General features: G+C 38.8%; 1 protein-coding gene across 8 annotated transcripts in view; it reads left to right on the top strand.

Annotated features, from left to right (window-relative positions):
- R3HDM2 (R3H domain containing 2) overlaps positions 1 to 25,607 on the top strand; it is a 197,468-nt gene that overhangs the window by 62,820 nt on the left and 109,041 nt on the right. The window contains exon 1 of one of the 8 annotated variants that reach the window (XM_057486811.1): positions 11,455 to 11,473. The exons of the other annotated variants lie outside the window; for them this stretch is intronic. The gene's annotated coding sequence lies outside the window, so the exon portion shown is untranslated. Of the gene's footprint in view, positions 1 to 11,454; positions 11,474 to 25,607 lie in introns of those variants that run through there. 8 annotated transcript variants of the gene reach the window in all.

The raw sequence follows: 25,607 nt of genomic DNA, 5'->3' as shown, positions 1-25,607 counted from the left end.
CTGAATTAAAAAATAAAATCTCTGCTGTAGTCAGAGATGATGGTAGCTTGGTTTAGATGATGTCATTCCTCACCTGGCATAAATATCATGAACATAAAGTGGTTTTGCCTTTAGAAAAATAGGGTAATTTGTTTTCTTATTGAGACATAAGAGTTCTTTATTCTAGGTACAAGTTCCTTATCTGATATGATTTGTAAGTATTTGTTCCTGTTCTATGTGTCTGTCTTTTCTTCCTTTAAGGTATTGTTCACAGACAAGTTTTATATTTGATGAAGTCTACCTGATCTACTTCTTTGTTGTTGTTCTTACACTTTCAGTTTTTTTGCCTTAATATTTTTTCTTTTATTAAGGTAATCATTGATATACACTCTTATGAAGGTTTCACATGATCAACATTGTGGTTACTACATTCACCCATATTATCAAGTCCCCCCAGTTGCCTCATCCAGTCACTGTCCATCAGCGTATTAAGATGCCAGAGTCACTACTTGACTTCTCTGTGCTATACTGTCCTCCCTATGATGCCTGACACACCATGTGTACCAATCATAATACCCTTCAATCCCCTTCTCCCTCCCTCCGCACTCGCCTTCTCCCAACCCTCCCCTTTGATAACCACAAGTCTCTTCTTGGAGTCTGTGAGTCTGCTGCTCTTTTGTTACTTCAGTTGTGCTTTGTTGTTATACTCCACAAATGAGTGAAATCATTTGGTACTTGTCTTTCTCTGCCTGGCTAATGTCACTGAGCATAATACCCTCTAGCTCGATCCATGTTGTAAATGGTAGGATTTGTTTTCTTCTTATGTCCAAATAATATTCATTGTGTATATGTACCACATCTTTATCCATTCATCTACTGATGGAAACTTAGGTTGCTTCCATACCTGACTATTATAAATAGTGCTGCAATAAACATAGGGGTGCATATGTCTTTTCGAATTTGGGATCTTGTTTTCTTTGGGTAAATTCCTAGGAGTGGAATTCCTGGGTCAAAAGGTATTTCTATTTTTAGTTTTTTGAGGAACTCCATACTGCTTTCCACAATGGTTGAACTAATTTGCATTCCCACCAGCAGTGTAGGAGGGTTCCCCTTTCTCCACATCCTCACCAACATTTGTTGTTGTTTGTCTTTGGATGTTGGCCATCCTAACTGGTGTGAGGTGATTTCTCATTGTGGTTTTAATTTGCATTTCTCTGATGATTAGCGATGTGGAGCATCTTTTCATGTGCCTGTTGGCCATCTGAATTTCCTCTTTGGAGAAGTGTCTGTTCAGAGCCTCTGCCCACGTTTTAATTGGATTATTTGCTTTTTGTTTGTTGAGATGTGTGAGCTCTTTATATATTTTGGTTGTCAACTCTTTTTCAGATATGTCATTTATGAATATGCTCTCCATACTGTAGGATGTCTTTTTGTTCTATTGATGCTTTACAGAAGCTTTTCAGCTTGATATAGTCCCACTTGTTCATTTTTGCTTTTGTTTCCCTTGCTCGGGGAGATATGTTCATGAAGAAGTTGCTCATATTTATGTCCAAGAGATTTTTGCCTATGTTTTTTTCTGAGAGTTTTATGGTTTCATGACTTACATTCAGGTCTTTGATCCATTTTGAATTTACTTTTGTGTATAGGGTTAGACGGTGATCCGGTTTCATTCTCTTACATGTAGCTGTCCAGTTTTGCCAACACCAGCTGTTGAAGAGGCTGTTATTTCCCCATTGTATATCCATGGCTCCTTTTTCATATATTAATTGACCATGTATGTTTGGGTTAATGTCTGGACTCTCTATTCTGTTCCACTGGTCTGTGGGTCTGTTCTTGTGCCAGTACCAAATTGTCTTGATTACTGTGGCTTTGTTGCAGAGCTTGAAGTTGGGAAGCAAGATCCCCTCTGCTTTATTCTTCCTTCTCAGGATTGCTTTGGCTATTCGGGGTCTTTTGTGGTTCCGTATGAAATTTAGAACTATTTGTCCCACTTTGTTGAAGAATGCTGTTGGTATTTTGGTAGGGATTGCACTGAATCTGTAGATTGCTTTAGGCAGGATGGCCATTTTGACAATATTAATTCTTCATAGCCAAGAGCATGGGATGAGTTTCCATTTGTTAGTGTCCTCTTTAATTTCTCTTAGGAGTGTCTTGTAGTTTTCAGGGTATAGGTCTTTCACTTCCTTGGTTAGGTTTATTCCTAGATATTTTATTCTTTTTGAATAGACAATTTTTTTATTTGAATAAACAATTCAAAAAAATAAACAAGCTATTTTGAAAAACTGTTCTTTTTGCAATTGTTAATGGAATTGTTTTCCTTATTTCTCTTTCTGCTAGTTCATCGTTAGTATATAGGAAAGCAACAGATTTTGGTGTATTAATTTTGTATCCTGCAACTTTGCTGAATTCAGATATTAATTCTGGTAGTTTTGGAGTGGATTCTTTAGGGCTTTTTATGTACAATATCATGTCATTTGCAAATAGTGACAGTTTGACTTCTTCTTTACCAGTTTGGATGCCTTGTTATTTCTTTGTTTTGTCTGATTGCTGTGGCTAGGACCTCCAGTACTATGTTGAATAAAAGTGGGGAGAGTGAACATCCCTGTCTTGTTACCTATCTTAGGTGAAAAGGTTTCAGCTTCTTGCTGTTAAGTATGATGTTGGCTGTGGGTTTGCCATATATGGACTTTTTTATGTTGATGTACTTGCCCTCTATACCCATTTTATTGACAGTTTTTATCATGAGTGGATGTTGAATTTTTTTGAATGCTTTTTCAGCATGTATGGAGATGATCATATGGTTTTTGTCCTTTTTGTTGATGTGGTCGATGATATTGATGGATTTTCGAATATTGTACCACCCTTGCATTCCTGAAGTAAATCCCCCTTGACCATGGTGTATGATCCTCTTGATGTATTTTTGAATTCGGTTTGCTAGTATTTTGTTGAGTATTTTCGCATCTATGTTCATCAGTGGTATTGGTCTGTAATTGTCTTTTTTTTGGTGTCTTTGCCTGGTTTTGGGATGAGAATGATACTGGCTTCATAGAATGAGTTTGGAAGTATTCCGTTCTCCTCTCTTTTTTGGAAAACTTTTAAGAGGATGGGTATTACGTCTTCTTTATATGTCTGATAAAATTCAGTGGTGAATCCATCTGGTCCAGGGATTTTGTTCTTGGGTAGTTTTTTGATTACTGATTCGATTTTGTTGCTGGTAATTGGTCTGTTTAGATTTTGTGTTTCTTCCTGGATCAGCCTTGGAAGGTTGTATTTTTCTAGAAGGTAATCCATTTCTTCTCGGTTATCCAGCTTGTTAGCATATAGATAGATTTTCATAGTATTCTCTAATAATTCTTTGTATTTCTGAGGTGTCCATCGTGGTTTTTCCTCTCATTTCTGATTCTGTTTACGTGTGTAGATTCTCTTTTTCTCTTAATAAGTCTGGCTATAAGTTTATCTATTTTATTTTCTCAGAGAACCAGCTCTTGGTTTTATTGATTTTTTCTATTGTTTTATTTTCTCAATTTTATTAATTTCTTCTCTGATCTTTATTATGTCCCTCCTTCTGCTGACTTTGGGCCTCATTTGTTCTTCTTTTTCCAGTTTCAAATATTGTGAACTGAGACTATTCATTTGGGATTGTTCTTCCTTCTTTAAATAGGCCTCGATTGCTATATACATTCTCCTTAGAACTGCTCTTCGCTGTGTCCCACAAAAGTTGGGGCATTGTGCTGTTGTTGTAATTTGTTTCCATATGTTGCTTGATCTCTGTTTTAATTTGGTCATTGATCCACTGATTATTTAGAAGCATGTTGTTAAGCCTCCATGTGTTTGTGAGCCTTTTTGTTTTCTTTGTACAGTTTATTTCTAGTTTTATACCTTTGTGATCTGAGAAATTGGTTGCTAGAATTTCAGTCTTTTTGAATTTACTGAGGCTCTTTCTGTAGCCTAGTGTGTCGTCTATTCTGAAAAATGTTCCATGTGCACTTGAGAAGAATGTGTATCCTGCTGCTTTTGGGTGTAGAGTTCTGTAGATGTCTATTAGGTCCATCTGTTCTAGTGTGTTGTTCAGTGCCTCTGTGTCCTTATTTTCTGTCTGGTTGGTCTGTCCTTTGGAAGGAGTGGTGTTGAAGTCTTCTAAAATGAATGCATTGCATTCTGTTTGCTCTTTTAATTCTGTTAGTGTTTGTTTCACATATGTCGGTGCTTCTGTGTTGGGTGCACAGATATTTATAATGGTTATATTCTCTTGTTGGACTACCCCCTCCATCGTTAAGTAATGTCATTCTTCATCTCTTGTTACTTTCTTTGTTTTGAAGTCTATTTTGTCTGATATAAGTACTGCAATACCACCTTTTTTCTCCCTATTGTTTGCATGAAATATCTTTTTCCATCCCTTCACTTTTTGTCTGTGTATGTCTTTGGGTTTGAGGTGAGTCTCTTGTAAGCAGCATATAGATGGGTCTTGCTTTTTTATCCATTCTATTACACTTTGCCTTTTGATCGGTACATTCAGTCCATTTACATTTAGGGTGATTATTAATAGATATGTACTTATTGCCATTGCAGGCTTTAGATTCATGGTTACCAAAGGTTCAAGGGTAGCATCTTTTCTATCTAACCATCTAACTTTCACTCGGTTATTACACTATTATAAACACAGTCTGATGATTCTTTATTTCTCTCCCTTCTTATTCTTCCTCCTCCACTCTTTATATGCAAGCTGTTTTATTCTGTACTCTTTGTGTTTCCCTTGACTGCTTTTGCGTATAGCTGATTTTATTTTTTGCCTTATTTAGTAATTGGTTGATCTGCTTTCTTTGCTGTGATTTCATTTTCTCTGGTGACATCTATTTAGCCTTAGGAGTACTTCCATCTAGAGTAGTCCCTTTAAAATACCATGTACAGGTGGTTTGTAGGAGGCAAATTCCCTCAACTTTTGCTTATCTGGAAATCGTTTAATCCCTCCTCCAAATTTAAGTGATAATCGTGCTGGATTCAGTATTCTTGGTTCAAGGCCCTTCTGTTTCATTGCATTAACTATATCATGCCATTATCTTCTGGTATGTAAGGTTCCTTTTCTGTTGAAAAGCTTGATGATAGTCTGATGGGTTTTCCTTTGTAGGTGATCTTTTTTCTCTCTCTCTGCCTGCCTTTAATACCCTGTCCTTGTCTTTGATCTTTGCCATTTTAATTATTATATGTCTTGGTGTTGTCCTCCTTGGGTCCCTTGTGTTGGGAGATCTGTGGGCTTCCATGGTCTGAGCGGCTATTTCCTTCCCCAGCTTGGAGAAGTTTTCAGCAATTATTTCTTCAAAGACACTTTCTACCCCTTTTTCTCTCTCTTCTTCTTCTGGTACCCCTATTATGCGACTATTGTTCCGTTTGGATTGGTCACACAGTTCTCTTAATATTCTGTCATTCCTAGAGATCCTTTCATCTCTTTCTGCCTCAGCTGCTCTGCATTCCTGTTCTCTGATTTCTATTCCATTAACACTCTCTTGCACCTCATCCAGTCTGCTGTTAAGTCCTTCTATTGATTGTTTCATTTCTGTTACCTCCCTCCAGACTTCATCCCTTAGCTCTTGCATATTTCTCTGCAGCTCCATCAGCATGGTTATAACTTTTATTTTGGATTCTTTTTCAGGAATATTGATTATATCTATGTCACCAGGCCCTGTCTCTGGGGTTGTCTGAGTAATTTTTGACTGGACCAGACTGTTCTGCCTTTTCATGGCAATCGAAGTGATCACCAGCAGGTGGTGCATGCGTCAGCTGGGAGAACAAAGTCCCTTCCTGCTTCCTGGTCGCTTTGCCCTTCTCCCCTACCTGTACCAGTTACCTGCACACAGGGAGCAGTCTCTGGGTTAATCTCATGAGCTGCCATGGGCGGGGCTGCTCTTGGGATAGTCTTGGGACAGTGCCCTTGGCACTGTGGGGGTTTGCATACATGCTGGGTGTGTTCTCCTGGGAGACCGGTACCTGTTCGTGCCTTCCAGATCTTGCTCTGGCTTCCTCTGTGCTGGGCAGCTGTGCTTCGATGGCCTGCTCTGGGTCTGTCCTGGTTAGTTGCACACTGGGAGGAGACTCTGTGTGGTTGCTGTTGTCGTGGCTGCTCCCTGGCTGCTGTGCAGCAGTGTCAGGTCAGCCTGTGTGCTTGCAGCGCTGGCTGGGACAAATGAACCACAGGCTACTTAACGCCATGAGGGTCTTCCAAGCTGCGTTGCCACCGAGTGGATTAGGGTGCCTGAAGTCCCTTAAGATTCCCATCCTGCTGAGCTGAGTGTCCTGGGACGATTTTGTCCACCTCTTAAGCCTTTGTCCCTTTAAGACGTTTAATAGTGTCAGCTTTTCTTTTGTGCCATGGGAGCCAGCTGTGGGGACCCACTCACAGTCTCTGTCTTGAATTTTACTTTTCCATTTCTCTAATATCCAGTCCACCATGCAATGTGTGTCTGTGCTCCCAGTGAAGATTACTGGGGCTGGTTATTTAATAGTCTTGTGCTCTTCCTCCCTCCCCACTCTGACTCTTTTCCTCCTGCTGGTGAGCTGGGGTCGGGGAGTGCTCAGGTCCAGCCTGGTCACAGCTTTGTATCTTACCCTTTTTGTGAAATGCTGAGTTCTCGCAGATGTAGACGTAGCCTGGCTGTTGTACTGTATCTTCTGGTCTCTCTTTTAGGAATAGTTCTATTTGTTGTATTTTCAAAAATGTATATGTTTTTGGGAGGAGATTTCCCCTGCCCTACTCTCTCTGCATTCTTGAGCCGTCTCCCTGCTATCATTACATTTTACAGATGAGGAAACTGAGGCTTAGACTAATTAACTATCTTCTAATCATCCAACTGGTAGTTATGGAATCTAGGTCTCTTTCTCCACTTGTCTGTTTGTCCAGGTGGTATTTGTTGTTGAGGATTAGGCTTAAACATCCCCTCCTTTTGTAAGCTTTTCTTCTAGTATGATTTAAATGTCTGCTCCCTATTTTTCCAGTTTAACCTTGTGAGTATCTCTAGCTAGCACATACCATAATATATTATAATTTACTTGTCTCCTCTACTGTTGGTTTTCCTGGTAGGTGCAGAAAAGAACTTCATTGCTCTGGCATACGAATGTTCCTCAGTTTCAGAGGAAGTATAAAATAGATAATATGATTTCTGTATTAATTTTTCCAAGTTTTAAAAAAGAGTGACCCAGATCTTGTATTAGTTTAGAGACAATTAAGTATCAAAGCAAAAGTCACACCCAACGTTTATTTAAATGCTTTCCATGTGTTGAAGCATTTTACCTATGTATCGACTCAATCTTTACAGCCCTGTAAGATGGTTACTATTGCCTTTGTGTCACAAATAAGGGAAACGGAGGCACCAAGAGATTAAGTAATTTGTCCAGATGATACAGTTGATAAGTGGCAGAGCTGGAAATCAAATCTCTAAAAACTATACTGTGTAGGATACGGAATCTTCTTTACTTAGAATCCCATAGTTACATTCTTTGTTAGGAAAAAGGTCAGTGATACAGCACAACTCTGGTGTGGTGATCTTATAGAAAAGGGTGATTCGGTATTGATTTTTTAAAATGTGTTTTCTTTTTACAACAGTGTATTTTTGGTATAAATGAAAGGATCTCCCATGATTATCTTTCTTAGAAGAATCATTATCACAGGTCTGAGCTTTTGGCCCAGTTAAACCCTCCTTTCCCAGTGAAACAGCACCAACCAATTGCACATTTTAGCTGAGACTTATGAGGCTGACAACATTTTTCTTCTTCCAGGAAGTTACATTGGTTAATTGCAGAATCCTGTTTTCTTTATTTATTAGAGAGCTACATCTAAACTTCACCTGTTTGGTGGGATTCATCTGCTAAATCTCCGTCTGCCTGCACCACTCTCCCATGCTTTAATTCCTTGAGCATTGCAGTGGATGTTTAATTTTGGGAATCCTAACTAGCTTCAGTAATTACACACCTTGAGGCATTTCTAGAGAGATACAGCTTTGTATTTTTGGTCTAGAATAGGATGTATTGGAGCTTTTTGACTTCTGTGTTTTTTCTGTTTTGTTTTAAAGAAGGCTTTGAATTTTGTTCAGGGGGGAGTTTTGTTAATCCTTCCGAGTCCAGTCATGGAATTTAGGGCTATTAGAAGTTTATTTTGCCAGTGCCCATGATATCATCCTTGTGTTTTGCTAATAGTGTCTTGAGGTAACCAAGAGTAGATTTTCTGTAAGATGGTGCTTACGTATGGATGAATTTCAGAATCAGACCAATATGGAGGATGCAGTTTTATTAAAATAAGCCTTTGGATAAGTACCCAGGCTAGTTTTAGGATCAGTTGCAACATGCCCCACTAGATGACACACTTTTAATTCTCAGGTATAATATGAGGTGTGCTACTGAGCTATCTTTTTTACCAGCCATCATTCTGTCTACCTGAAGGTGGCAAGTGTAATGTTCTCAAGGTTGTTAAATCTGTTTGAGAATAGATTTGATTCCAAATTACATACTTCGGCCATGATATTCTAACCTTTAGTTTGAAAATGAACATTCATCAGAGAGATAAATAGATTGATTAAGGAAATTTTTTTCATTTATTTTTTTATTAAGGTATCATTGATTATGAAGGTTTCACATGAGCAACATTACTACAGTCAACCATATTATCAAGTTCCCCCCACATACCCCATTATAGTCACTGTCCATCAGCATAATAAGATGCTGTCGAGTCACTAGTTGTCTTCTCTGTGCTATACTATCTTGTCCATGGCCCTCCTACAATATGTGTGCTAATCATAATGCCCCTTAATCCCCTTATCCCTCCCTTTCCACCTGCCCTCCCCACACCCTTTATCTTTGGTAACTGCTAGTCCCTTCTTGGAGTCTGTGAGTCTGCTGCTGTTTTGTTCCTTCAGTTTTGTTTTTTTTTAGTTATACTCCACAAATGAGGGAAATCGTTTGGTACTTTTCTTTCTCCACCTGACTTATTCACTGAGCATAATACCCTTAAGCTCCATCCATGTTGTTGCAAATGATAGGACTTGTTTTCTTCTTAAGGCTGAATAATATTCCATTGTGTATATGTGCCACATCTTCATTATTCATTCATGTGCCGATGAACACTTAGGTTGCTTCCATATCTTGGCTATTGTAAATATTGCTGTGGTAAACATAGGGGTGCATATGTCTTTCTGAATCTGGGATCTTGTTTTCTTTGTGTAAATTCCTAAGATTGGAATTCCTGGGTCAAATGGTATTTCTATATTGAGTTTTTTGACGAACCTCCATATTGCTTTCAACAATTGTTGAACTAATTTACATTCCCACCAGCAGTGTAGGAGGGTTCCCCTTTCTCCACATCCTTGCCAGCATTTGTTGTTGTTTGTCTTTTGGTTGTTGGCCATCCTAACTGGTATGAGGTGATACCACATTGTGGTTTTTATTTGCATTTCCCTGATGATTAGCGATGTGAAGCTCAGTATTTCTTCTTTGGAGAAGTGTCTGTTCGGATCCTCTACCTATTTTTAATCAGGTTATTTGCTTTTGGGATGTTGAGGCACGTGAGTTCTTTATATATTTTGGGTGTTAACCCCTTATCAGATACATCATTTATGAATATATTTTCCCATACTATAGGATGCCTTTTTGTTCTGCTGATGATGTCCTTTGCTGTGCAGTAGCTTTTTAGTTTGTTGTAGTCCCATTTGTTCTTTTTGGGTTTTTTTTTTACTGTGATATTTTTTTCTGGTATCATTATTCTACAATTACATGAGGAACATTATGTTTACTAGACTCCCCCCATCACCAAGTCGCCCCCACATACCCCATTACAGTCACTGTTCATCAGTGTAGTAAGATGCTGTAGAATCACTACTTTTCTTCTCTGTGTTGTACAGTCCTCCCCATGCCCTGGCCCCACATTATACATGCTAATCATAATGCCCCCTTTCTCCACCCCCGCCTACCCCTCTCTTCCCACCCATCCTCCCCAGTCCCTTTCCCTTTGGTAACTGTTAGTCCATTCTTGGGTTCTGTGAGTCTGCTGCTGTTTTACTCCTTCAGTTTTTTCTTTGTTCTTATATTCCACAGATGAGTGAAATTATTTGGTACTTTGTCTTTCTCCGCCTGGCTTATTTTACTGAGCATAGTACCCTCTAGCTCCATCCATGTTGTTGCAAATGGTAGGATTTGTTTTCTTATGGCTGAATAATATTCTGTTGTGTATATGTACCACATCTTCTTTATCCATTCATCTACTGATGGACACCAATTGCTTCCATTTCTTGGCTATTGTAAACAGTGCTGTGATAAACACAGGGGTGCATCTGTCTTTTTCAAACTGGGCTGCTGCCTTCTTAGGGTAAATTCCTAGAAGTGGAATTCCTGGGTCAAATGGTATTTTTATTTTGAGCATTTTGAGGAACCTCCATACTGCTTTCCACAATGGTACAACTAACTTACATTCCCATCACTAGTGTAGGAGGGTTCCCCTTTGCATTTGTTCATTTTTTATTTTGTTTCCCTTGCCTGAGGAGATGTGTTCAGGAAAAAGTTGCTCATGTTTATATTTAAGAGATTTTTGCCTTTGTTGTCTTCTAAGAGTTTTATTGTTCCATGACTTACATTCAGGTCTCTTATCCATTTCTAGTTTACTCTTGTGTATGGAGTTAGGCATTAATCCAGTTTCATTCTCTTACATGTAGCTGTCCAGTGTTGCCAACACCATTTGTTGAAGAGGCTGTCATTTCCCCATTGTTTATCCATTGTTCTGATTAAGGAAATTCGAAAAACATGTGTTTGAGAATATGATGGGGTGTACTAAGCATATAGTTTGCAGACTTGCTTTGAGTTCTTAGGAGTTGACTGACCTATGCAAAACTCAGAGAGGTTGAGGGTAAAGGCATCAGACATGCAGAAAGGTACCTTTTTCTAAACTTGCTCTTTTGGATTTCCTTCTACCATATCCCATCGTATTTGAAGCTTAAAGGAAGAGCTTCAGTACAGTTTGGCTAATTGAGTTATCCTCTCTGGTAGGATTAGGTATGAAATTACTAAGTATTAATATGTAGGCAGGTGAGAATGTGAAGTTGAAGAGAGTGGAAACATCCTATTAAAGACATACTTTAATGTTTTCATTAATTTTATTAAGGAAACTTCTCTAAAATTAGAGGAAACAGCTCAGTGAAATAGCCATATAGAATTCATTTTTGGGTTATGCCAGGCATGCGTCCATATTGGTTGATGCTGGGGTGTCACAACATCAGCTAACCATTCCATATTTGCTTTTTGTAGTTAACAGTTTGTTAACAAATACTTACTGTTCCAGGAACTGTCTGAGCATAAGGGATGTAGCAATGAAGAAAACGGAAAGTATCCCTGCCCTTATAGAGCTTATATGTTTTTTCCACAGATTTATTCAGATGTAATTGACATACAGCTCTGTATAAGTTTAAGGTGTACTGCTCGATGACTGGACATACCTATGTTGACAAATGATTACCACAATAAGGTTAGTTAACTTTCACTTCCTTAGTTACAAAAAAATAGAGCTTAGCATTTTAGTGGGAGAAATGGTTGTAAGAAAAATAACACCAGGCCTCCGTGGAATTAATGACAGAAATCTCTAAAATGAAACCCCCACATGGCTGTGTTTTGGTTATAGTTCCTCTGAAATTGGCCTTTTGGTCCCTTTTTTTGCCCATACTAGGGAGAAATAACAGAGCATGTAATAATAGCTTCAGTTTGTCACAGATTTGCTGTGCACCAGGCCCCCTGCAAAATTATTTTGAAAGTTACTTCAGCAGTATAAAATCCTATAAAGGATATTTAAACTAGCTTATTTTACATGTCAGTAAAGTGAGGCTTACAGAGGTGGTTGCCAGTTGGAGATAGTACAGCTGGTATATGATAGGGCTACCTAGGTCTGTTCGTAACAATTTTTTAAGTCCCAGGACAAGAGTGTGAATGGAAGCACACATTCAAATGTCTAAATATTTGTTATAAATCAAGATTTTTTAAAAAAGTGTTAAAAAAATATTTAGTCCTGCTACCTAGACAGATGTATTTTCATAGTGACCTAGAATGCCAGAATTCTTGGACTTTTTAGTTCTGAGCCAGGAAGGGGTAGAGCAGGGATGTTCTCTAAGTCTATTCCCTCTCTACACCCCTCTCAGTGTCTGTCCCCTATCCACCATTTAGAACATGGAAGTATACAACAATGGGTATCGTCTGTGAGAGGACAGTTTGAGAACAGATCCACTGAAGGCCCTGGAACTGCTTGAGCAGGGAGGTCTGGGGTCCACAGCATGGTTGGGTGTGTTAGAGTCAAGGGCTTCAGTTAGGTCTGTCCCCTTAGCCCCATGAACGTCTTACCCTGAGGGGATAGGCAAGTCAGAACAGGTGGATCTCTCTATAAAGTCTGAAACAAGAAAAGGGCTCTTTTTCCAATATCACGATTGGTACTGTTGCCAGGATTCAGACCCAGGTCTATCTGACCTGCCTGTTGTTGACAGTAAGAAAGCCTGGATTTGCAGAGAGTAATGGCTTACTGCCAGGTGAGTGGAAGAGAGATGGAAAACAGCTGGTCTGACTGTATTGTCATGCCTGATGAAGTGCTTTAAGGATGCGCCATGTTCTTATTGAGGCAGTCTGTTTCTCCTTTGAAAATGCTATTTAGTATTTATGCTTAGAATCTAGAGAATTGAAGAAGTGAAAAAATACCCAGTTTATCTTATTCCAAGTGCATTCTGGTCTTTGTGTAGTTGAAGTTAAATGACATAGTTACAAGTAGACAGTCAACTTTTCCTCAAGAGGTAAATGAGCAGAAGCATGTTGGTGTATTTATGTATTGGTCTGTAGTTTATGCTGAACAAGAATTTCTTCAGTACTGTTTGTTTTTCTTAGTAAAAATACAGCTAAGAAAGAATCAGATTATAGTTTCTTTTGTATTTTATATCATATATTGTAGGTAGATTAGGCATCATTCACTCTATGGTCTTAAAATTTTCGGTTGTCTGAAATTGGACTAGAGGGGATCTATTTTGATGCCTGTGGGAAAATGCAGTTTGGATGTAGAACTTCTATTTCTTCTTCACATTCACTGAGTTTGTAGAATACATGTGGGTTTTGCTCATTCTTAAAGTCCTCAGGATACCAGTCTTTAAGACTGAATGTCCAGCTCACTACTCATTGGATCCATACTGGAAGCGTTCTTTTTTTGTGTGTGTGGTATCATTAATGTAAAATTACATGAGCAACATTATGATTACTAGACTTCCCCTGTTATCAAGTCCCAACCACGTTTCCCATTACAGTCATTGTCCATCAGCGTACTAAGATGCTATAGAGTCACTACTTGTCTTCTCTGTGCTATACTGCCTTATCCGTGCCCGCCCCCCCAACGTTATGTGTACTAATCATAATGCCCCTTATTCCCCTTCTCCCTCCCTTCCCATCCACCCTCCCCAGTCCCTTTCCCTTTGGTAACTGTTAGTCCATTCTTGGGTTCTGTGAGTCCGCTGCTGTTTTGTTCCTTCAGTTTTTTTCTTTGTTTTTATACTGCACAGATGAGTGAAATTATTTGATACTTGTCTTTCTCTGCCTGGCTTATTTCACTGAGCATAATACCCTCTAGCTCCATCCAATTTGTTGCAAATGGTAGGATTTGTTTACTTATTATGGCTGAATAATATTCTATTGTGTATATGTGCCACATCTTCTTTATCCATTCATCTACTGATGGACACTTAGGTTGCTTCCATTTCTTGGCTATTGTAAATAGTGCTGTGATAAATAGGGGTGCATTTGTCTTTTTCAAACTGGGCTCCTACATTCTTAGGTTACATTCCTAGGAGTGGAATTCCTGGGTCAAATGGTATTTCTATTTTGAGTTTTTTGAGGAACCTCCATATTGCTTTCCACAATGGTTCAACTAATTTACATTCCCACCAGCAGTGAAGGAGGGTTCCCCTTTCTCCACATCCTTGTCAATATTTGTTGTTGTTTATCTTTTGGGTTTTGGCCATCCTAACTGGTGTGAGGTGATATCTCATTGTGGTTTTAATTTGCATTTCTCTGATGATTAGTGATGTGGAGAATCTTTTCTGGTGCCTGTTGGCCATCTGAATTTCTTCTTTGGAGAACTGTTCAGCTCCTCTGCCCATTTTTTAATTGGCTTATTTGCTTATTGTTTGTTGAGGTGCGTGAGATCTTTATATAATTTGAATATCAACCCCTTATTGGATATGTCATTTATGAATATATTCTCCCATGCTGTAGGATATCTTTTTGTTCTACTGATGGTGGGTGTCCTTTGCTGTACAGAACCTTTTTAGTTTGGTAGAGTCCCACTTGTTCGGTTTTGCTTTTGTTTCCCTTGCCCAGGGAGATATGTTCATAAAGAAGTTGCTCATGTTTATGTCCAAGAGATTTTTGCCTATGTTTTTTTCCTAAGAGTTTTATGATTTCATGACTTACATTCAGGTCTTAGATCCATTTTGAGTTTACTTTTGTGTATGGGTTTAGACTATAATCCAGTTTCATTCTCTTACATGTAGCTGTCCAGTTTTGCCAACACCAGCTGTTGAAGAGATTGTCATTTCCCCATTGTATATCTGTGGCTCCTTTATTGTATATTAATTGACCATATATGCTGTATTTATATCTGTACTCTCTAGTGTGTTCCATGGTCTTTGGGTCTGTTCTTATGCCAGTACCAAATTGTCTTGATTACTGTGACTTTGTAGTAGAGCTTGAAGTCAGAAAGCGTAATTCCCCCCTGCTTTACTCTTCCTTCTCAGGATTGCTTTGGCTATTCAGGGTCTTTTATGGTTCCATATGAATTTTAGAACTATTTGCTCTGATTCGTTGAAGAATGCTGTTGGTATTTTGATAGAGAGTGCATTGAATCTGTAGATTGCTCTAGGCAGGATGGCCATTTTGACAATATTAATCCTTCCTATCCATGAGCACTGGATGTGTTTCCATTTATTGCTATCTTCTTTATTTACTCTCATGAGTGTCTTGTTGTTTTCAGAGTATAGGTCTTTCACTTCCTTGGTTAGGTTTATTCCTCAGTATTTTATTATTTTTGATGCAATTGTGAATGGAATTGTTTTCCTGATTTCTCTTTCTGCTAGTTCATTGTTAGTGTATAGGAATGCAACAGAGTTCTGTGTATTGATTTTGTATCCTGCAAATTTGCTGAATTCAGATATTAGTTCTAGTACTTTTGGAGTGGAGTTTTTAGGGTTTTTTATGTACAATATCATGTCATCTGCAAACAAGGACAGTTCGACTTCTTCCTTGCCAATCTCAGTGCCTTTTATTTCTTTGTGTTTTCTGATTCCCATAGCTAGGACCTCCAGAACTATGTTGAGGAAAAGTGGGGAGTGTGGGCATCCTTAACTTGTTCCTGATCTTAACGGAAAAGCTTTCAGTTTCTTGCTGTTAAGTATAATGTTGGCTGTGGGTTTCTTATATATGGCCTTTATTATGTTGAGGTACTTACCGTCTGTACCCACTTTGTTGAGAGTTTTTATCATGAATGGATGTTGAATTTTGTCGAATGCTTTTTCAGCATCTATGGAGATGATCGTGTGGTTTTTGTCCTTCTTTTTGTTGATGTGGTGGATGATGTTGATGGATTTTTAAACGTTGTACTATCCTTGCATCCCTGGAATGAATCCCACTTGATCATGATATGGATGATCTTTTTGATGTATTCTTGAATTCAGTTTGCTAATATTTTGTTGCGTATTTTTGCATCTGTGTTTATCAGGGATATTGGTCTGTAATTTTCTTTTTTTGCGGTATGTTTGCTTGGTTTAGGTATTAGAATTATGGTGGCCTCGTAGAATGAGTTTGGGAGTATTCCCTCCTCTTCTACTTTTTGGAAAAGTTTAAGGAGGTTGGGTATGAGGTCTTTACTAAATGTTCGATAAAATTCAGCAGTGAAACCATCTGGTCCAGATTTTGTTCTTAGGTAGTTTTTTGACTACCAATTCAATTTCCTTGCTGGTAATTTTTCTGTTTATGTTTTCTGTTTGTTCCTGGGTCAGCCTTGGAAGGTTGTATTTTTCTAGAAAGTTGTCCATTTCTTCTAGATTATCCTGTTTGTTACCATATAATTTTTCATAGTATTCTCTCATAATACTTTGTATTTCTGTGGTGTCCATAGTGATTTTTTCCTTTCTCATTTCTGATTCTGTTTATGTGTGTAGACTCTCTTCTTTTCTTGATTTGTTTGGCTAGGGGTTTATCTATTTTGTTTATTTTCTCAAAGAAGCAGATCGTGCTTTCATTGATTCTTTCTGTTGTTTTATTCTCCTCGATTTTATTTGTTTCTGCTCTAATCTTTATTATGTCCCTCCTTCTCCTGACTTTGGGCCTCATTTGTTCTTCTTTTTCTAGTTTCATTAATTGTGGTTTAGACTGTTCATTTGAGATTGTTCTTCTTTCCTGAGGTAGGCCTGTATTGCAATATACTTCCCTTTTAGCATGGTCTTTGCTGTGTCCCACAGATTTTGCGGTGTTGAATTGTTGTTGTCATTTGTCTCCATATATTGCTTGATCTGTTTTTATTTGGTCATTGATCCATTGATTATTTAGGAGCATGTTATTAAGCCTCCACGTGTTTGTGGGCTTTTTCATTTTCTTTGTGTAATTTATTTCTAGTTTCATACCTTTGTGATCTGAGAAACTGGTTGGTACAATTTCAATCTTTTTGAGTTTTCTGAGGCTCTTTTTGTGGCCTAGTATATGATCTATTCTTGAAAATGTTCCATGTGCACTTAAGAAGAATGTGTATCCTGTTGCTTTTGGATGGAGTGTTCTGTAGATGTTTGTTAGGTCCATCTTTTCTAATACGTTGTTCAGTGCCTCTGTGTCTTTGCTTTTCTGTCGATGATTGATCTGTCCTTTGGAGTGAATGGTGTGTTGAAGTCTCCTAAAATGAATGCTTTGCATTCTATTTCCCCCTTTAATTCTGTTATTATTTGGTTCACATATGTAGGCAATCCTGTGTTGGGTGCATAGATACTTATAATAGTTATATCCTCTTGTTGGACTGACCTGTTTATCACTATGTAATGTCCTTCTTTGTCTCTTGTGACTTTCTTTGTTTTGGAGTATATTTTGTCTGATACAAGTACCACAACTCCTGCTTTTTTCTCCCTTTTAGTTCCATGAAATATTTTTTTCCATCCCTTTACTTTCAGTCTGTGTAAGTCTTTGGGTTTGAAGTGGCTCTCTTGTAGGCAGCATATAGACGGGTCTTGTTTTTTTATTCATTCAGTGACTCTATGTCTTTTCATTGGTGCATTCAGCTTATTTACATTTAGGGTGATTATCGATAGGTATGTCCTTATTCCCATTGCAGGCTTTAGATTCATGGTTACCAAATGTTCAAGGAGAATTCCCTTACTATCTAACAGTCTAATTTAAGTCACTTAGTTTGCTGTTACAAACACAACCTAAAGGTTGTTGTTTCTTTTTTTCTTTCCTCCTTTTTCTTCCTCCTCCATTCTTTATATGTTAGGTACATTCTGTACTCTTTGTCAATCCCTTGATTGACTTTGGGGGTAGTTAATTTTATTTTGCATGTGCTTAGTAATTTACTTTTTTTCTTTGGTGTGGTTGTATTTCCCCTGGTGATATCTATTTAGCCGTAGTAATACTTCCATCTATAGCAGTCTTTCCAAAATGCACTGTAGAGGTGGTTTGTGGGAGGTAGATTCTCTCAGCTTTTGCTTATCTGAAAATTGTTTAATCCCTCCTTCAAATTTAAATGATAACCATGCCGGGTAGAGTATTCTTGGTTTGAGGCCCTTCTCTTTCATTGCATTAAATATATCATGCCACTCCCTTCTGGCCTGTAAGGTTTCTGTTGAGAAATCGGAAGCTAGCCTGATGGGTTTTCCTTTGTATGTGATCTCTTTTTTGTCTCTCTAGCTGCTTTTAAAAGTCTGTCTTCCAAATGCTGGGCATAGAAGCCACAGGGCATAAATCTGCAAAGAAGTAAAAAGCTAACCTTTTCTAAGAATATTGCTTCTGTCTCACTTACCAACTTTACATTTCCCTGTATGGCCCTGGAAGACGGCTGGTTAGCCAGAGATGGGTAAGATTCCTCAAGGGAGGAACAACCTAAGACAGGCACAGTCACAGGGGGGCCATCAGATGAGAAGTTGGGGATCAACAGAGGCAAGGCTTAGAACCTCACTTCCCCTGTTTTGAGAGAAATCTTCTGCATCCGTGGATGTTTTGTTGCCCTTGTCTAGCTTGGATTAATACTTAGGCTGTAGGCACAGACCTGATCATCTACATTTGCCCTCTTACAGCACTAAATTATGTTTTCTACCTTTATCTTGCATCTACCTACCACTTCAGCATTTTATTTTTAAAAAAAGGGGAGAAATGTGGGATCCACATATAAGTCAAGTATAAAAATCAAATGAATAATCATATCTGACTTGATTGTTTATAGTTCATGATGTGTGATCAAAACCGAAAGTTTCTGTGATGACTGCCCTTGCACTGTTCACCATGTAAGAGCTTATTCACTATGTAAGAACTTGTTCACCATGTTAAGAACTTGTTCATTATGCTTCAGAAGATTGGAGACTGTTGAGAGCTAGGCTTGGGGTTGATTAATGATTGTGCATTGAGTCCCCTATACAGAATTTACTGTTGTTAACAGCCATTTGATCAATAAATATGAGAGATGCCCTCTCAAAAAAAAATGATCATACTACAAAATGTAACGTGGTAAGTGCTAATTAATTGATTAGACAGAAAATAAATTGATTTCTGTTTGAAAAAAAAGTCTGTCTTCATCCTAGGTGTTTGCCATTTTAATTATTATATGTCTTCATGTTATCTTCCTTTGGTCCTTTATTTTGGGAGATCTGTGCACCTCCATTGCCTGAGAGGCTATCTACTTCCCCAGATTGGGGATGTTTTCAGCAATTACCTCATGAATGACACTTTCTACCCCTTTTTTTCTCTTTTTCTTCTTTGGTACGCCTATAATGCCAATATTTTTCTGTTTGGATTGGTCACTCAGTTTTCTCAATATTTTCATTCTTAGAGATCCTTTTTTCTCTCTGTGCTTCAGCTTCTTTGTATTCCTCTTCTCTAATTTCTGTTTCATTTACAGTCTTTTTCTACTACATCAAATCTGCTTTTAAATCCCTCCGTTGTATGTTTCATTTCAGATATGGAATTTCTTAATGACTGTGTCTCCGTCTTAAATTCGTTCCTGAGTTCTTGAATATTTCTCTGTACCTCCATGAGCATGTTTATGATTTTTATTTTCAACTCTCTTTTAGGAAGATTGGTGAGTTCAGTTTCATTTGGCCTTATTTCTGTGGTTTGTGAGATTTTGGTCTGAACCATGTTCTTTTGACGTTTCACATTTCTACGTGGCGCCCTCTAGTGCCCGGAAGTTCTTGTCTCTGGAGCTGCTCAGCCCCTAGAGGGTGCTTGGGTGTTGTAGGGGAGCAGCACTGGTGCCTGGGAGAGCAAAGAGCTGTTTCCTGATTCCCAGCTGTAGTGCCTGTCTCCAGTATCAGAGCCAGTGTGCTGAGCACACCTTTGTGCTTTGCGCCTCTAGCTGTTGTACGCAGGGACTCCCTCTGGCTTGCCTGACGGTATGCAGTGGCTGCCGGCTTGCGAGCTGGTGCCGGCAAGCCAGGAGGGAGGCGTGGCAGGCTGCATGTCACAGTGGGGGGCCTCAGAGGTGAGTAGCCAGCCAGGGGGATTGAGCACATGAATGTCCTCAAAGTTCCCAACCTGCTGGGCAGAGCTCTCCCAGACAATCTTGTCCACCTCTCCCTTCTCCCCCACAGCAAGCTCTGTGCAAACCCACCCTTTCAACAGCTCTCTAGCTGCTAGGAAGCCTCTCAGACCGCCTGTCTTTCCTTTGTCCAGAGCGGCGGATGTGGATCCTGTCCTCCACAATCAGCCGGAATCTCAGTCTCTCAAGCACTTCACCTGTCCCAGCTCCCCAACCTCCAGAGTACCATACAATGTAGGTTGTGTTCCAAAGCAGGCCTCCAGGGCTGGGTGTTCAGCAGTTCTAGGCTTCCACCCCCTCGCTGCTCCATTTCTCTTCCTCCCACCGGTGAGCTGGGCTGGGGGAAGGACTTGGGTCCTGCTGGATCAAGGCTTTGGTAAGTTACCCTGTTTTGTGAGGTCTGCTCTGTCCGTGAGGTTTGTGTACAGTCTGGTTCAGCCTTCTTTCCTGTTGATATATAGTTGTATTAACTATATTTTCGTACTATATGTGCTTTTGGGAGGAGTTCTCTGTCTCATCTCTCGCACTGCCATCTTGAATCCTGGAAGCATTCTTTAGTAGGTTGAAACCTATACAATCCACAGGAACCCGGGATCTTAAACTATCCTCATCTAATTATAAATTCATCAGTTCTGTTAGATTTGGAGTTTAATTTAAATGTGGTAAGAACATAATCTTGGCTTCTATTCAGTTTTTCAGCTATTCTTTATTAACAGGTGAGAATCTTGTGTTTGCATTTGTTGCATGATCAGATCTATTTAGAGGTTGAAAAATGAAGAGGAAAATCTTCACTGCTATGTACCCTCAAGACTAGAGGCATAATTAAGTAAAAGTCCATGTTGATGTTAGACCTAGAACTTGATGTATAGAAAATAGAATTTTAATGCCCTTCTAATTGTTTTCTTAAAAATATGCCTTCCAGATGTCATTTGGGTTTTCTTTTTCTATAATAACTACTGTTGCCAGATAGTACTATTGTTTATTAGATCTCTTGTTACTAAATTTGCCAAGTTCCTAATAGAACACTTTTTTGTTTGAAAAAGCACATTAGAATTCTGGCATCTATTTTGCGACAGTTTCAGCAGCATCCTGTTTTGCAAAGGGCTTGGGAATTTGTTGACATAAATCCATTTTCTTTGACTCCTCGCTCCCCTATGTAGGCTCTATAGCCAATGGTCTATTTTTTTAAATAAGATATCATTGATATACAATCTTACAAAGGTTTCACATGAGCAACATTGTGGTTAATACATTCCCCCCTATTATCAAGTCCCACCACATACCCCATTGCAGTCACTGTGCCTATGGTCTATTTTTAAATCTGGCTACTGTGCTCTGTATTGCAGCATTTCTTTTCCTGAATTATTTATCATTGTTTGGAGCTGAATGGAGCAGTATGTTTTTTCACTGCTGCTCATTAGAACCCATGTGTCTTTCTTCAGCTTAGTTGACAGATTTGGTTCATGTTAAGTCCCACTGGTCTGTCCTGGGAAGGTTGCAAGACCATGTGGGAACAAGCCACAATCTGAGATATACTGTAAGAGCATTCAGACTTTTAGCTTATGGTTTTGTTGTGGCAGCAATGGGAAAAATAGAAGAACCTATGCTATCTTCTTCCTTTAGACTCTGCTCAGAGATAGGGCTGGTGTTACGTTGATTTTTTTGATGATTATGTTTTATAGGTGTTTCATTTTTAGGAGAGATGAGGGAAAAATCCCTATAGCACAGAATTAAGTCAAGATTTATTTATTTTTTTCATATAATTTCCAGTTTATAGAAAAATTACACAAATAGTACAAGGAGCTCCCTATAACATCTGTCCAGATCTATCAGTGTTTACATTTTGCCCTGTTGCTTTATCATTTCCTTCTAACTGTATGTATGTGTGTTTCTGAGTAACTTGAGAGTAAATTGGAGATTTTGTGTCCCAAACATGTAAATATTTTGTGTTTGTCTTTTAAGACCAAGATATTCTCTTCCGTAACCACAGTATTGTTATCAAAATCAAGAAATTGAAAATTGATAGGATACTATCATCCAATCCACAGGCCATTTTCAAATATCATCAGTGGCTCCAATAATGTCCTTCACAGCTATTTTTTCCTGATCTTGGATCCAAACCAGGATCACATGTTATATATTTTTTTCCTCTGTACAGGAATGGTTTTTATTTTATTTTCTAAGATTAATTTTAGTGATAACTATGGCCTGGATACTTTGTGGAACTTTGAAATTCCTTGATCCTGGGGAGTATGCTGTTGGGGATTCGGGGTTTTTTGTTCGCAAGTATTTCTTTTCATTGCTTGTTCTTTCACCTTCTTACAGACCATAGGCTGGGAAGAAGGATGGCGAAACCCAAGAGTGAGGCAATTATTCTGAATGGGATTTTTTTCCCTTTTCTGTTTTCCAGTGCATTAGAACTGATGTCTCTTTTGTCTTTATTCTGTGTTTTTTCCTGCATCCTGTCTTCCATGAAATATTTTTCTTTCTTGATATTGCTGCTATTTTCCTCTGTGATGTATGAACACACCACTATGTATTTACTTCTTAAAATAGTTTTTCATATCCTTGTAGGTGGAAAGGGGGTAGCTGTCAATCATTTGGGCACTACAGAGGGAGAAACCTTGTTTGTCCCCTTAACCCTGTTGGCCATCTCTGAATTTGCTCATACCTTTTAAAAAAAAAAGTAGTGGTGTAGGATTGGTTCTCATCCTTGGAGTAATGATGAAATATGTTCACAGTTTGAACCAGAACAAATTTTTTGGCCTTCTCTGCTGCTTTGCTCAGTGCCACTGGCTGACAAGCTGATGTCTCACAGCTCAGTGATTCTGCTTATCATCATTGTTATCCATTTCACTCCTGGGATAAGTGGCTCTCGGTTGCACAAAACCCTACCTTTCTCTGAAGGACCTGGCACCACCCCATTCACTGACTGTTTTCCTGACATTTCCTTGAACTTATTTCTTTGGACTGCATCAGCCAAACTGAACTAGACTAAATTTACTCTCTTTACTTTTGCTCTCGATCAAGTTATCTTGACTCTCTTTGCCAGTATGTTTCCATGACTCCTTGAAAAATCTAGTGCATTCTTTAGGAAATTTTCGGTGATTCAAGCTGTCCAATTTACTAATTTGTTTGTACCCTTAATTTTTGTATTTATTGAGCCTTCTGTTTTCAGGTTGCTGATGTAAAGCATAGTCACAGTGCTTAAGAAGGTCTAATCTTAGGGGGAAATCAGAGATGAATGGACCTGTTTTTCTTATTACTTTCAATTTATGTTGGTTTTTAATTTCACACACATTTTTAAATTCCAGATTTCAGTTGTAAGGGCACGAGCAAGTACCTTGTTTTTTGTGGAGGCTTATGGTTCCTCCTGTTCTCAGCACATGATAGGCAGCCATCTGCCTTACTCAGGCAGACTCACTGGATAATGTATTATCAATGTAGGGAAAAATGGATCTGAAATACTGGGGATTCTCCATTTTGTATCTTAGAATGGTAAGAGTATGAAGACTTTACAGTTGTCCTTGGGATTATATTTTGGAGATGAAAATATTTGACACAGACTATAATTGAAAGTCCAAAAATACATGCTTGTTTTCTAAAGTAGCCATCCAAGTGTGTTTTCTAACAAAGTTGGGGCATATTTATTACTGACATGCTAGAATGGCTTATTTGAGCAGAAGTTTATACCTGACAGTCGATGGTGTACTTATGTCCTTAGCAAACTTGAGTTCACATCAGTTTACTAAGAAAGTCTTCAGGTGACATTTAGAATCAGAATTGTATATTATTCAGGGCTGTAAACTTCATTTTCCAACACCACCTCCCCCCACCCTCCCATGACACTTGATGAGAATTGGATTTACTTTAGAGATCTTAATTCAGAGCTAGAAGCCCTGACTTTTTAAGAGGTGGAGTTGTGTTTCATTTTCCTGACATTTTTTAGATCACTTGATGGTGTTTAAGGTGCTTTGTAAGGGTCAGGGTAGGAGAATGGGAGTAGACAGCATGATGTTCCTGAGTAAGGGCTGGATGGGAAGCTACTTGAGATTACTTATTTGTAGCATGCTTCTGTATGAAATCAATCTCCTGATCACTTGTGCTCCTTTCTGAGTCTCATGCCAGCTGAATCCTCAGACCCAATGCTGCTACTGTGTGCCAAGTTAGAGAACAGTCATCTTCACTTCTGGCACCAGTTGGAGAGTCCAAGGTTCCTCATGACCACCTTTGGGTTCAATAATTTGCTAGGACTCACAGCATTCACTAAAACATGTTACACTGAACGTTCTGGTCCATTTCAGCAGAAGGATCCAGATTAAAGTCAGGCAATGGAAATGACACATGGGCTGAAACTTCCAAATGCTGAAGCTTCCAATTTTTGTCTCCCAGTGGCATCATGGACAGCATTAACTCTTTCTGGCAATAATATATGACAGCACACATGGAGCATTGCCAAGAGGAAGCTCACTGAAGCCTTAGTACCCAGGGTTGTTAGGACTTATCATGCAGATATGGCTGACTACCTGTGTAGCTGGCCTCAGCTTCCAGCCTCTCCCGAGGTGAAGCTGATACTATGTGGCTGAAAGGCCTCACCATAAATCATATTGTTAGACTGTCTGGAACAGCTCAAGGCCCCCAGTAAACAAAGATTCTTAACAAACAGGACATTCCAGTGACTTAGGTTTGCTTTGAGGGAGCTGAAGGCAAAGAACAGACCTCTCTTTGGGCAAAGTTAAACTCTTTACTACACATTGTGTTAGTTCAGTCCTCAGGCTCAAGCAAGAGGAAACGGAAGGTAACTAGTTAAATTTTTTGGAACCGTACAAAAAATTTTTTTATTAAGGTAACATTGATATACGATCTTATGGTCAGACTTCACATGAGGAAATATTAAGGTTACTACATTCCTCCTATTGTCAAGTCCCCACCATATATTACCCACTTATAGTCACTGTCCATCAGCATAGTAAGATGCTATACAGTCACTAATGTCTTCTCTGTGCTATACTTCTGTCCCCATGCCCCTCCCTACATTATGACTGCTAATCAAAATGCCCCTTAATCCCCTTATTCCTCCCTCCCTACCCACCCTCCCCAGTCCCTTTCCCTTTGGTAACTGTTAGTCCATTCTTGGGTTCTATGAGTCTGCTGCTGTTTTGTTCCTTCAGTTTTTGCTTTGTTCTTATACTCCACAAATGAGTGAAATCATTTGGTACTTGTCTTTCTTCACCTGGCTTATTTCACTGAGCATAATACTCTCTTAGCTCCATCCATGTTGTTGCAAATGGTAGGATTTGTTTGTTTCTTATGGCTGAATAATATTCCATTATGTAGATGTACCACATCTTCTTTATCTATTCATCTACTGATGGACACTTAGGTTGCTTCCATATCTTGGCTATTGTAAATAGTGCTTCAATAAACATAGGGGTGCATATGTCTTTTTGAATCTGAGAAGTTGTTTTCTTTGGGTAAATTCCTAGGAGTGGAATTCCTGGGTCAAATGGTATTTCTATTTTTAGTTTTTTGAGAAACCTCCATACTTCTTTCCACAGCAGTTGCACCAATTTACATTCCTACCAACAGTATAGGGGGGTTCCCATGTCTCTATATCCTCGCCAACATTAGTTATTTTTTCTCTTTTGGATAGTGGCCATCCTACCTGGTGTGAGGTGAAATCTCACTGTGGTGTTAATTTGCATTTCCCCGATGATTAGCAATGTGGAGCATCTTTTCATGTGCCTATTGGCCATTTGTATTTCTTCTTGGAGAAATGTCTGTTCAGGTCCTCTGCCCATTTTTTAGTTAGGATATTTGTTCTTTGGGTGTTGAGGCATATGCATTCTTT

This window comes from Manis pentadactyla, chromosome 10 (assembly GCF_030020395.1).
Source record: "Manis pentadactyla isolate mManPen7 chromosome 10, mManPen7.hap1, whole genome shotgun sequence".
Classification (NCBI taxonomy): Eukaryota; Metazoa; Chordata; class Mammalia; order Pholidota; family Manidae; genus Manis; species Manis pentadactyla.
Note: the sequence above shows the minus strand (reverse complement) of the source record. Positions and strands in the feature narration are given on the sequence as shown.